Source organism: Anomaloglossus baeobatrachus, chromosome 4, assembly GCF_048569485.1.
Source record: "Anomaloglossus baeobatrachus isolate aAnoBae1 chromosome 4, aAnoBae1.hap1, whole genome shotgun sequence".
NCBI classification, from domain to species: Eukaryota; Metazoa; Chordata; class Amphibia; order Anura; family Aromobatidae; genus Anomaloglossus; species Anomaloglossus baeobatrachus.
In genome coordinates, this window is record NC_134356.1 from 44,425,428 (window position 1) to 44,439,965 (window position 14,538).

Here is a 14,538-nt window from a genome sequence, read left to right on the forward strand (position 1 = left end):
AAGGAGAGGCCGTGGGAGCAGTTCACAGCCGTGCCAGAGCCTTGGTAAATATGAAGCGCTTGCGTCAGTCTTATTTTCTTTATTTTTCTTTTATTTTTTTTTTGCTTCCCGAGTTGTTGGATCCGGATCAACACCCGGGCCCGGGTCCAGCACTCGGGTAAGTTTGAAACCATGCGGATCCGGACTTTTACAGTGCAAGTTCACCCATCACTAGTGAACACTAAAAATGCTTGGTTTTGCGGTTCTCAAATAAAGCAAATCCATATCTTTTCAATGGCTCAACTCAAAAACTTAAAGTGTCAATTTTTCCTGCAAAGTCTTTATTTCTGTGGAAGCAAATGTTTCCAATCCTCTAATGTTGTAGATCAGAGATGGAAAGTTTCTATTCCCTTTCGGACGTCGGCGTCGTCCAGTCTCTGTTGTTGTTCCCTGTTTTGCTTCTCTATTGCAGCGCAGTATCATGCTGTGGCTTTCTCGCTTCTTCTTTGGGACAAAAGATATCTCCTTCTATGACATCACGATACTTATCCACAAAGGTATGAATAAAGCCATATCAAGGAAAAGAGGACATACGAGTTTTTAAACTGCAAAAAGGTACATAGTTTATTAAAGAATATGGTGACAAAAGACTTGTAAAAGTTGGTATAGGAGGTTAAAAAATCCAGACCAATCCTGGTGCTACATGCACATAAAACATTGGACCCAAATTGTAAGGAGAACAATCATTTTGATATATAAATTCAGGAAATCTCTATTATAAATTCTCTATCATACATGGCATCCCATCCCCTGAAGAAGATCTAATACTTCCATCGAAACGTACGTCGGGCAGCCTTGGGGCCACCTTTCCGGACCAACCCCGCACTTCACCATTTTGCCAATTGAACATCTTGTCGGCACTAAAGGGTATGATCCCTGCTCTTGCAGGTTCTTTATACTACGACTGGAAAAACCTTGGACTTACCATGAATTGTAATATTATAGTATCTTAACTTGCTTGCATACCCTGTGTTAAACCGACTGGCCTACATATTTACTTTGTACCCAAACCAATCAGTGTTCTCTCTGTCTCATTGGGCTTATATATGCCTTACTCTGTGTACACTCTAGCATTATTGATGTATATATGATAGAGAATTTATAATAGAGATTTCCTGATTTTATATATCAAAATGATTGTTCTCCTTACAATTTGGGTCCAATGTTTTATGTGCATGTAGCACCAGGATTGGTCTGGATTTTTTAACCTCCTATACCAACTTTTACATGTCTTTTGTCACCATATTCTTTAATAAACTATGTACCTTTATGCACTTTAAAAACTCGTATGTCCTCTTTTCCTTGATATGATCAAGAGTTTGTGCTACCCGTGTGGTCCCTGGATATATAGGAACCCCGGGCTTTTTTTGAGTATGGTTTTCTGGAAATTTGCTCTAATAATGAATAAAGCCATGCAGATAAACAATATGACAAATGAAGATCATTTATTTAAAAAAATAATAATAATAATAAACAACACTGAAGTCTTGGGTAACTTTTTGAAAATTTTTTCTGAAAACTTATCTGGGAAAAATCACCATTATTGACAGCACATCGTCCAGGTAAACCGGTGACGTGCTGCCGATATTATATGCTCACCGAATGATTGTATTACAGGTGTTTTAACCTTAAAAATCTAGAATTAAAGGGTAGGTTTACTTTTACTATCTTTTTTTAATGTCCAAATTCATTTAAAATTCAAAAAAGCAAAATTAGGCAACTTTGCAAATAGCCTTTTCTATGAGTAAGTGATAAATACTGCCATACAGTTCCCACATAATGATTTTTTAACACATTTCATTTAACAAGAGATTGAGGTTGAGTAATCTAAAATTAGGAAATCTCTTTAAGCCTGGGGTTCTGTAGCATCTTCAGACTTATCTCCCATGGCCTGCAGCATCTCCAGACTTATCTCCCATGGCCTGCAGCATCTTCAGACTTGTCTCCCATGGCTTGCAGCATCTTCAGACTTATCTCCCATGGCCTGCAGCATCTTCAGACTTATCTCCCATGGCCTGCAGCATCTCCAGACTTATCTCTCATGGACTGCAGCATCTCCAGACTTATCTCTCATGGACTGCAGCATCTCCAGACTTGTCTCCCATTGCTTGCAGCATCTACGGATTTGTCTCCTATGGCCTGCCACATCTCTGGAATTGTCCCCCATGGCCTGCAGTATCTCCAGACTGTCTCCCATTTCTTGCAGCATCTCCGGATTTGTCTCCCATGGCTTGCAGTGTTTCTGAACTTGTCCCCCAAGGATTGCAGTGTCTCCGGACTTGTATTTCATGGCCCGTAGCTTTTCTAGAATTGTCTTTCATGGCTTGCAGCATCTCCAGACTTGTCTCCTATTGCCTGTAGTGTCTCCAGACTTGTTTCCAATGGCCTGCAGTGTCTCTGGGCTTGTCTCCCATGGCCTGCAGCATCTTTAGACTAGTTTCCCATGGCCTGCAGCATCTCCGGACTTGTCTTCCATGGCATACAGAGTCTCCAGGATTTGTCTTCCATGGCCTGCAGCATCTCCAGACTTGTATCCGATGGCCTGCAGCATCTCTGCACTTGTCTCCCATTGCCTAGAACATCTCCAAACCTGTCTCCCATGGACATGGACTGCAGAGTCTTTGGACTTGTTTCCCATGTCTTGCAGAGTTTACATATATGTCTCCCATAGTCTGCAGCATAGACAGACGTTTCTCCTATGGCCTGCAGTGTCTCCAGACTTGTCCTCTATGGCCTGTAGCATCTCCAGACTTGCATCACATGGTCAGCAGCATCTCCAGACTTATCGCCCATGGACTGCAGTGTCTATTGACTTGTCTCCCATGGCCTGCTGCTTCTCCAGACTTATCTTCCATGGCCTGCAGAGTCTCTGGACTTGTATTCCATGGCCTGCAGTGTCTCCAGACTTGTTTTCCATCAAGCCCATCTAGGATGTCATTGGTCGGTAATTGTGAAGGAGCTGTCAGCAGCGAATCTTCATAATTTGACCAATTGCTTTCAGCACAGCAGAACATTCCTCACATGACTATTAATAGGACCCGAGGTTGTAAGTGCACGGATTTCTACACATGGGGTTTGTGCGCCATACTAAATAAATCGAAATGTTTTGAGAATTCACATCTTTTGCATATCAGTAATTTGTCTATCCATCCCGTGATCTCCATAATTCCACTACTTTTCCATTTTGGTTTTGCAATTTCAATGTTGAGGAATGTAAGTGTTGGATGTTGAGGGTTGTTATTCATCTGTAGCGGCATAAGAATGAAGATAATGAAGAAAGTGCTGCACCCCTGGAATCCACAGTCTGCACATACATAGTAGTGACAAATTAATTATCTTGGTGCCTTCAAATCATTCTCTTTCCACAAATATGTACTGTATGTGTGACGCCCTGGGCAAGCCAGGGGTCACAGGTCATCACACCACCACACCCTACACCCCAGTTAGGAACACCAAGGCTAACCTAAAATCCTTGTTGCCTTCCTCCAGGGGCTGATGTTCACACCAGGGGGTGGGCCAGGCGGTTGGCTCCACCCACCGAGGAGTTCACAGCCCTGGAGGCGGGAGGAACCACTCAGTTCAGTTAGGGAAGTGAAGGAGTAAACAGTAGAGTCAAGAGAAGCTGAAGTGACAGAAAAGTGATAGTAGTAAAGCCTGAAGTTGGTCCGGGTGTGTGCCCCGGACTGTGACAGCAAGGTCAGCAGACGGCGGTGATAGTCCGCAGGGGTGACTGCTCGGAGGTTGCTGGAAGGACCGCTGACGGGTAGTGGCCCGGCGGTCTGGAGCAGTATACGAAGAACAGTCAGCACCAGGGCAGGGGCCTTTCGGATCCCGGCAAGGCTAGGAGTCGCCATAATTTGCCAAATCCGTCAGTGAAGGGGACGTCTGTCTCCAAACAACCAAGTCCCGATTGAAGGCAACAGTCCAACCGTAACGGAGAGACACCGCCACCGCCAGGGCACCAGTTTCTCAGGACCAGCGCCTGCGGGCAAAGTAGGGCTCCTCCGGCCCATATCCAAGCCGGGCAGCGGGTTACCGGTGGGAACCCATCGCAACCATCATCAACTTAGGTGCAGGACAGAGGGACCGTCACCGTCACCTACTGGGGAAAGCAAGTGCAGCCGTCCGTGGGAACCGTCTTTCCAGCCGTGTGTTTTACCGAAAACTGTGTCAACGTCTCAGGCTGAGTGAGTACCACAGTGCCGCAAGGCACAGCGCTGCCCCCGCGTCCCTGCGCCCACCAAGCCCTGCATCCCCCACCTCATCACTGGGCCCCGGGATCACCAACCCCTACCCACGGAGGGGCAACACAACAACTAGCTGCTCCATACCACCACTCCCGGGATCCCCATACAGAGCAGCGGTGGTGTCAACAAATCACCACAACCGTGGGTGGCGTCACGGACAATAACCAATCCCCACACCCAAAAACCCCCTTTCACTCACGGGCGAGGAGCGTCGCTAGAGTCCCCGGGATCCGGCCCATCGCTCGAGCCACCGAGCAGCAGCAGGCCGCAGCAGCCGCGGCAGCCGGACCCGAGCAGTGGGAGAGCGCGGCGTCCCCTCCTCCGCCCGCGACAACTTGGCGTCACGAACAGGATCTTACCGCTCTGCCATTGGGTAGAGGTGCGCCTTGTAACCGCCGGAGGTATCCGGCTGAAAAATTTCAGAAGTCGCCATCTTTGGCGCGAAAAGTTCCCGCTCGAGCGTCTTCTCGAGTAGCAGAGGCGCGAAGGCCAAAATCCCGCCCCGAGAGAGGAGGGGCCGGAAAGAAGCTAAGGGGGACGCGATGGCGGCTGGCTGCATGTGAGCGCAGCTATAAAAGCAGGGACGCCAGGACTCTGCAGACATCTTGTTCCTGGGAAAAGCCGCCAGCAGCATGTGGATGCCGTCCCGCGACACCGTAGCCCCCGCGCCTGGAACCGCGGCGTGGGTGGAGATTTGGACCGCGCAGCTCTACCAACGGCTGCAAGTCAGGATGCAGCTCCTCATGGAGTAGTGGGAGACCGACATGGCGGACGTTATAGCAGCCGTGCGGAGACGCGAGGAGGAAGCGGAGGAAGGGAGGGTGAGTGACCCACGCCCCGATGCCCTTGAAGGGCCGGTCATCGCGGCTGCGGGACCCGGTCCAAGCCCTCTCCCCCCGCTGCCTCCCTCGCCACCCGTCTCGGAAGCCGTGACCCCGCCACTAGGCCCGCTACCACCGCAACCGGTAGCACTACCCAGCATGCCCGCCCAGGCGGGCCGACCTGCAGCCGGAGCCCGTAGTCGACCGGAGGTGCTGCCTTGGAAGGCTCCGAAAACCGCACCGGAGGTGTCTCCAGAGAAAGTCCCCGAGCCGGAGCTGATGAACCGTTCCAAGCCGGAGGCCCAGCTGCGGAAAGCCCCTGTGCCCATCCCCCACACCTCGGCTGAGGTAGCGCCGGGTTGTCGCTGCAAGGCGGCGCCTAAGGCCAAGACGCCGCGGGACTTGCCGTCCAGATCTCTGACAATGGGCAACGTCCAGAATGTCCCGCGGGGCCCGACCCGTGCGCCGGAGCTCGCAGCAGCGCCATATTGGGACAGGGAGCCAGTACCGCTGGGCCTGGAGATCGGTGAGAGAGAGAGGAAGAAGGCGGAGCTGGTGGCCCGAGCAATTAGAGAGAAAGAGAGCCTCCGTCAAGCAACGTTTAAGAAATGTGCCTCCCGTTGTGGGATGATGTTATAATTTATGTTATGTTACCGTTTTACCCTTTTTATATATTTTTCAGAAAATAAAACCGGTGTTGGATGGGCAGCCCGCGGACGGTCTGCATTTTGCTAAGGGGGAATGTGACGCCCTGGGCAAGCCAGGGGTCACAGGTCATCACACCACCACACCCTACACCCCAGTTAGGAACACCAAGGCTAACCTAAAATCCTTGTTGCCTTCCTCCAGTGGCTGATGTTCACACCAGGGGGTGGGCCAGGCGGTTGGCTCCGCCCACCGAGGAGTTCACAGCCCTGGAGGCGGGAGGAACCAGGCAGTTCAGTTAGGGAAGTGAAGGAGTAAACAGTAGAGTCAAGAGAAGCTGAAGTGACAGAAAAGTGAGAGTAGTAAAGCCTGAAGTTGGTCCGGGTGTGTGCCCCGGACTGTGACAGCAAGGTCAGCAGACGGCGGTGATAGTCCGCAGGGGTGACTGCTCGGAGGTTGCTGGAAGGACCGCGGACGGGTAGTGGCCCGGCGGTCTGGAGCAGTATACGAAGAACAGTCAGCACCAGGGCAGGGGCCTTTCGGATCCCGGCAAGGCTAGGAGTCGCCATAATTTGCCAAATCCGTTAGTGAAGGGGACGTCTGTCTCCAAACAACCAAGTCCCGATTGAAGGCAACAGTCCAACCGTAACAGAGAGACACCGCCACCGCCAGGGCACCAGTTTCTCAGGGCCAGCGCCTGCGGGCAAAGTAGGGCTCCTCCGGCCCATATCCAAGCCGGGGAGCGGGTTACCGGTGGGAACCCATCGCAACCATCATCAACTTAGGTGCAGGACAGAGGGACCGTCACCTACTGGGGAAAGCAAGTGCAGCCGTCCGTGGGAACCGTCTTTCAAGCCGTGTGTTTTACCGAAAACTGTGTCAACGTCTCAGGCTGAGTGAGTACCACAGTGCCGCAAGGCACAGCGCTGCCCCCGCGTCCCTGCGCCCACCAAGCCCTGCATCCCCCACCTCATCACTGGGCCCCGGGATCACCAACCCCTACCCACGGAGGGGCAACACAACAACTAGCTGCTCCATACCACCACTCCCGGGATCCCCATACAGAGCAGCGGTGGTGTCAACAAATCACCATAACCGTGGGTGGCGTCACGGACAATAACCAATCCCCACATCCAAAAACCCCCTTTCACTCACGGGCGAGGAGCGTCGCTAGAGTCCCCGGGATCCGGCCCATCGCTCGAGCCACCGAGCAGCAGCAGGCCGCAGCAGCCGCGGCAGCCTGACCCGAGCAGTGGGAGAGCGCGGCGTCCCCTCCTCCGCCCGCGACATATGGTCAGAAATATGAAGGTGTAATTGTGCCGCCCCCGTGACAGCTGCCGGTGCTGCTTGGACCCTGACCTTCTGTGGGTGGCTCGAGGGCCTCCGGACCCAGGGGTTTTGCAGTCACTCCCAATAAAAGGGGGACGTATTTGTACGGGGTTAATGGTAAAATGTCTGTGACGCCACCCACGGTGTGTGGTGAAGTGGGACACCACCGCTGCTAGAATGGGGTGCCCGGGGGCGGTGTAATGGCAGCTGGATGTTAACCCCTCCGTGGATAGGGATGGTTGCCCTGGGGCCCAGTGTCTTGGTGCAGGGTATAGCAGTGGCAGGGCTTGCACACCCGGACGGCTCAAGGAACAGTTGGTTACTCACAGTTGAAAGAATCACACGAGTCTTTTGGTAAACCAAGGTGCTGGTGGCCGGCCGCCGCGGCTGGTTGTACTCTGGTCCCCCACCCGGGCTGGTGGTCTTTATCCCTTTCCTTGCACTGCGTTTGTGTGTTATGGACTGTCTGGTCTGGAACTCAGGAGTCCGCTCCCGGCTGGTTGTGGGCCTAAGGAGCCGTGCTCGCAGACGCTGACCCGTGGCATCTATCGGCCCTGGCGATGGCCTTATTCCTATCTTTGGGTGGTTGTCTTCCTTCGGGATTTTGGTTGGGACAGGACCTGTAATCCTGCCCTCAATCGGTTAATTAGCTAGGCCACTGGTTTCGGTCCTGGCTTCAAGTACCCCCTTTGTGCACGGTTTCCGATCACGGGTCTCCGGGTGTCGGTACTGGCAGGCTCCAACCCTTCTCTGGTCCTCCTCGGATCTGCCGAGCCATCTTCCCGTCTCCTGCTGACGGAGACCACCATCTGCCACCTAGCCAAGGAACCAGGGCTCCGACCCTGGCACGGTTCAACTTGAACTTCCTCTGCTGGAGCTACACCTAGCCCCAGCCCACACTCCTTTCCACTTGAACTACAAACTCGACTGCTTGTTTTCCCGCCCCGGGCTGTCTAGACCCCTAGGTGGACGCTCCCAGCCGCCTGGTCCGGCCCACTGGTGTGCCTGTCTTGCCTTAAGGGGGGGTGACTAGGGTTTCAGGTCGGCTGTGTGTTACCTAGGTGAGGGAAGTTGTTATGCGGGGGCCTACGTATGTGTGACTACCTGGTTTTGCCAGGGCGTCACATAATTGCTGTTATTTCCCACATGTAATTTAATGTTTCCTGCAGTGTTTTGTATTTCCTGATGGCAAAATCTTTAGAAAACAATTATGGTTAATGTCAGTAAAATAGATACGAGCTAATGGGTCCCAGTGCATTCCCTGTAGATGACAAGTCCTTAATATTATGTTGTGCTTACATAGCGCCATTGTGACGCCCTGGGCAAGCCAGGGGTCACAGGTAATGACACCACCACACCCTACACCCCGGATAGGTACACCAAAGCTACACCAGAAATCCTTGTTGCCTTCCTCCAGGGTCTGATGTCCACACCAGGGGGTGGGCCAGGCGGTTGGCTCCGCCCACCGAGGAGTTCACAGTCCTGGAGGCGGGAAAACCAGGCAGATTAGTTGGAGCTGAAGTTTAAGTTTGAGTGAAGTGGTAGAGGAGCAAGTGAGAGGAGTTGAGGTGAAGGAGAAAGTGACAGTTTGAAAGCCTGAAGTTGGTCCGGGTGTGTGCCCCGGACTGAGACAGCAAGGTTAGCAGACGGTGGTGACCGTCTGCAGGAGAGGCTGATCGGAGGTTGCCGAAAGGACCGTGGACGGGTGGTGGCCCGGCGGTACCGGACCGGTATACAAGGAGAAGCCAGCACCATTGGCAGGGGCCTTTCGGATCCCGGCAAGGCTAGGAGTCGCCGTGAATTTGCCAAATCCGTCAGTGAAGGGGACCTCCGGGTCTCCCAACAACTAAGTCCCGATTGAAGGCAACAGTCCAACCGTAGGAGAGAGACACCGCCACCGCCAAGGCACCAGTTTCTCAGGGCCAGCGCCTGCAGGCAAAGAGGGGCTCCTCCGGCCCATATCCAAGTCGGGGAGCGGGTTACCGGTGGGAACCCATCGCTACCAACATTACACTAGGTGCAGGGACAGAGACCGTCACCACCAACTACCGGGGAAAAGCAACAGCAGCCGTCCGTGGGAACCATCTTTCCAGCCGTGTGTTTTACCGAGAACTGTGTCAACGTCTCAGGCTGAGTGAGTACCACCGTGCCGTACTGCACAGCGCTGCCCCCGCGACCCTGCACCTCACCAGGCCCCGCACCCGGCCTGCCATCCATCCCTACCCCATCACCGGGCCCCGGGACAACCAACCCCCTACCCACGGAGGGGAAGAATAACAACTCTGCTGCTCCCTGTCACCGCTCCCGGGATCCCCATACAGAGCAGCGGTGGTGTCCACACAATCACCACAACCGTGGGTGGCGTCACGGACAATAAATCCCCAAAACCAAACTCCTTTTCACTCACTGGCGAGGAGCGCCGCTCGAGTCCCCGGGATCCGGCACATCGCTCGAGCCACCGAGCAGCAGAGGCCGCAGCAGCAGCCGGACCCGAGCAGTGGGAGAGCGCAGTGTCCCCTCCTCCGCCCGCGACACCATCATATTTCACATCGCTTTACAGACATTATCATCACTGTCCCCACTTGGGCTCACAACCTAAATTCCCTTTCTGTATGTCTTTGGAGAGTGGGAGGAAACCGGAGAACCCAACGAAAACTCACACAAACACGGGGAGAACATACAAAGTCCTTGGTGGGTTTTGAACCCAGGACTCCAGCGCTGCAAAGCAACAGTGCTAACCACTGAGCCACCGTACAGAGATAACAGCTCAGCCACCATGCTGTCATTGTTTCCTGATAGTATTCCATGTTCACAGCCTGGCCTGCTACATGACTACTGCATTGATTGAATTCCGCCTGCCCTTCTACATGAATACTGCATTTGTGCCGCCCCCACGTCAGCAACCGAGCTGCTCGGATCCGGATCCGCGGTGGCTCAAGGGGCGTCCGGACCCGGGGGTCGTGTTGCCACTCAAATGAAAGGGATATTTACAGGGGATGGTGTATCTACAGTTTGTGACGCCACCTGTGGTGTGTGGTAAGGTTGGAGTACCACCGCTGCCGTTGGGGAGTACCCGGGGTGATGACAGGGGCAGCCAGGTGTTGCGACCCTCCACGATTAGGGGGGATGCCCGGGACTCGGTGATGGGGTTGAGAAGTGCCGTTGAGGGGTGGAAGGGTCAGTTGTGTACTCACTCAGTCCATTAAGCTGACACCGACAACTTGTTAAACCAAAGTTCTGGACACCGCTGCCGCTGAGGGGAGCTAGTTTGGTTCCCATCTCCGGTGGTGTTGCCTGATGATCTGTGACCTTGTCCATGGCACTTAGTCTGCTTCTTAGTTGGCCCCGGTAGCTTGAAACTAGTCGTGTCCCGCTCCCCAGTGTGGCTAACTGTTGGAGCTTGCTCTCAGGGTTCACGCTTGGGATTTCCTGGACCGTTTTGTGGAAAGTCCTATCCCCCTCGTTGTGCTAGTACCGCGATTTTGGAGCAGTTGCAGAGCGGATTTTGAAGGCTCCGTTCTCGTCGGGTAAATTGTCAGGTTGCCTGAAGCTACTCCCTGACCTAGGGTCCATGTACCCTGTCGTGCCCTGGTCCCAGCCTGGTGATAGAGCAAGGCCGACGGCTGTCCTCAACAGATCCGTGCCCCTTGCTATGATCCCCTGCGAATGGGGGTCCAGCTCCTCTAGGCCCAGACCACCGTTTGCTACCTAGATAGCTTCCTAGGAACCCAGCTCCTGACCTCCTCTCTTCTTCACTTCCAACACTACTCTCTCTGCTCCTGACACTCCTGACCTCCCCTAACCAACCCCCCAAGTGGGCAACCCTATTCCACTCAGGCCATCCACTGGTGTGTCTGGTGGGTGTGGGAGTGTACCTAGGATTTTGATTAGCTGATGTAGGCAACACCATATAGTTAGGGACCCGTAACCAAGAAGGAGGTGGATATTGCACGGGAGGGCAGATTGTGCAATAACCTGTGACGACCTGATAGTCCAGGGGCGTCACATGAGGCTGTCGAATATTATTGTTTTTGAGGGGTTTTTTGGGGGGTGGGGGGGCAATTAGAACTTATGCTATGGGGCCCATGTATGCCCTGCAAGCATGGTCTGCTTTTCTCATTGGTGTGCGGCCCCTTCCCTTCTATGTAATCACTGTGTATCAGCTTTGGTTAAAAAATTTTGAAAAGGGAAGTGAAAGCAATACTGCACAATATTGCCCTATTTAAAGGCGTGAGAATTTTTTTTTTCCAGAAATAGTGATACCCTCCAGTCTATGGTTTGTGCTTCACATTGCAGCTTAGCTTGAGGCAAATAGGACTGAACACCAATACCGCCATATAATGACAAAAGTGGCACTGTAAAGAAAAGACATTTTTACCTACCGTAATTCTGTGCAAAAAGTGTAATATGGGAACTCACATGTGTGGAGGAAATCCGTTCTCATCAGTTTTGGACATTTTAATTAGCACTGACCAGTTTTACTCCCCAGGAATTTTGCAGAAATCACCTTGGAGAATGTCAGAAGCGCGAGGGGCGAGCAGAGGACGTCTCTGACCCCACCAGTCACACCGAATAGCAACACTCTGTTAATATGTTTATTGATAAATAAATACTCATCCCGAGAATGTTCAGATTTACATGTTGGGTGGACGGCTCTGCTTTTAAAGAAAACATATATATACAGTATACTGTATATATATATATATATATATATATATATATATATATAAAAATAAATAATGAGAGTTACACTGTATTGTCCAAACATTAATCTTCTGTATAGTTCAAGCATGGATATGAGTATATACCTTAAATGTGTGATATTGGTGAAATCAAGCTATAATGAATATAATGATCTAATATATAAAGCTGAGTGTATGTGTGTGTATGTGTGTATATGTATGTGTACGCATGTATGTGTATGTGTGTGTATGTATGTGTGTATATGTATGTGTATGTGTGTATGTATGTGTATGTATTTATGCGTATGTGTATGTGTACGTATGGGTGTGTATGTGTGTATATGTATGTGTATGTGTGTATGTGTATGTATGTATGTGTGTATGTATGTGTGTATATGTATGTGTATGTGTGTATATGTATGTGTGTGTATGTATGTGTGTGTGTATGTATTTATGTGTGTATGTGTATGTATGTGTACGTATGAGTGTGTATGTGTGTAAGTACAAGGTATCACAAAATTATAATTTTGCTCCTCTCACTGAGAACATTCAATAATTTGTGTGTATGTATTTACATGTATGTATGTGTGTATGTATGTCTGAGTGTATATGTGTGTATGTATGTGTATGTATGTGTGTATGTATGTGTATGTGTGTGTATGTGTATGTATGTGTGTATGTATGTATGTGTATATATGTATGTATGTGTTTATGTGTGTGTATGTCTGCTAATGGAATCCGTATTTACAAACAAGAAATTTTGCACAGACGCCTCATGTGACTCATGTGAGAGAATGTCATAGACTATGTTTTGAGGGGAACATTTAACCAGTTATTTGCCAAAAAACTTCTTACATTAAAGTCAATGTAGCTGGAAACTACAGGTGATTAATAGGAGCTGTGATTGGTTGCTATAGGCAACGAAGAACATTCTTAGTATAAGAAGCTAATGTGTGAGATAATATGATATCGGTAGAGACACACAGAGACAACGAAAGAAACGCACACAGACAGAGACAGACACACAGAGACACACAGACACATACAAAGACAGAGACACAGACACACAGACAGGCACAGAGAGCCAAACACAGAGACACACAGACACACAGAGACAGGGACACATTGAGACAGAAACACATAGATACAGAGACACACAAAGATAGACAAACAGAGACACACAAAGGCAGACACACAGAGACAGACACACAAAGATAGACTCACAGAGATACACAGAAAGAGACACAGAGAGACAGACAGAGACACACAGAGAAACACACAGAGACACAGACACACAGAAACAGAGACACATAGAGACAGACACACAGAGACAGATACAGAGTCTCACAGAGACACACACAGTCACACACAATGCCAGGGTACTACAACTAGTATACCATAAATGTGGGAAATTGGTGAAAATATTTGGAGAGATAGATAGATAGATAGATATAGATAGATAGATAAATAAAGATATAAGATAGATAGATAGATACAGATACATAAATAAAGAGATAAGATAGATGCTTTAAAAAAAAGTTGTATTTGAACTGAAACGTTGGCAGTCACACTATCGGCTAATAAAGGTCGGGGGGGGGGTTATTCAATAGGAATGCTGCCCTCCTTATTTTTCTAGATGGATAACTAGAGGGATAGATAATAGATAAATAGATAGAGGGATAGATAGATAGATAATGATTGATAGATAGATAGAGGGACAGATAGATAGATGGATAGATAGAGGGATAGATAGATAGATAGATACATAGATAGAGGGATAGATAGATAGATAGATAGATAGATAGATAGATAGATACTGTAGATAGATAGATAGATAGAGGGATAGATAGAGGGATAGATAGATAGATAGATAGATAGATAGATAGATAGATAGATAGATAGATAGATAGAGGGATAGATAGATAGATAGATAGATAGATAGAGGGATAGATAGATAGATAGATAGATAGAGGAATAGATAGATAGATAGATAGATAGATAGATAGATAGATAGAGGGATAGATAGATAGATAGATAGATAGATAGAGGGATAGATAGATAGATAGATAGATAGAGGAATAGATAGATAGATAGATAGATAGATAGAGAGATAGAGGGATAGATAGATAGTAGAGATGAGCGATGTTCGAGGTTCGCCAATTTCATGTTCGAGTGATTTTGGGGAGTGTTCGAGTCGTTCGACGAACTCGAACGATTTGCTAAAAGTTCGGCAGTTCAAGTTACGTTCGAGAACGGTTCGATCACCAAAAGCATGGCTTTTCACAGTAAGTATGTGCGCACCTTTCGTATCTGCATGCGTCCTGCGTCCCCAGCACAGTCCCTCTCTCTTTCCTACTCACCGATCACGGGCATCTTGCTGCACGGCTGTCACAAATCTGCTGCGTCTTTTCCTCTTTTGAAAATGGCTGCCGCTTCATTATTCAATTAGTTATTCCGTGCTTTCCCCGCCCACCGGCACCCATAATTGGTTGCAGTCAGACACGCCCCGACGATGAGTGACAGCTGTCTCACTGCAACCAATCACAGCCGCCGGTGGGCGGGTCTATATCGTGCAGTAAAATAAATAAATAAATAATAAAAAAAAAAAATGCGGTTCCCCCCATATTTGATACCAGCCAGGATAAAGCCACATGGCTGGAGGCTGGTATTGTCAGGATGGGGAGCGCCACATTATGGGGAGCTTACACCCTATCAATATCAGCTCGCAGCCACCCAGAATTGCCGCATCCATTAGATGTGGCAGTCCCGGGACTC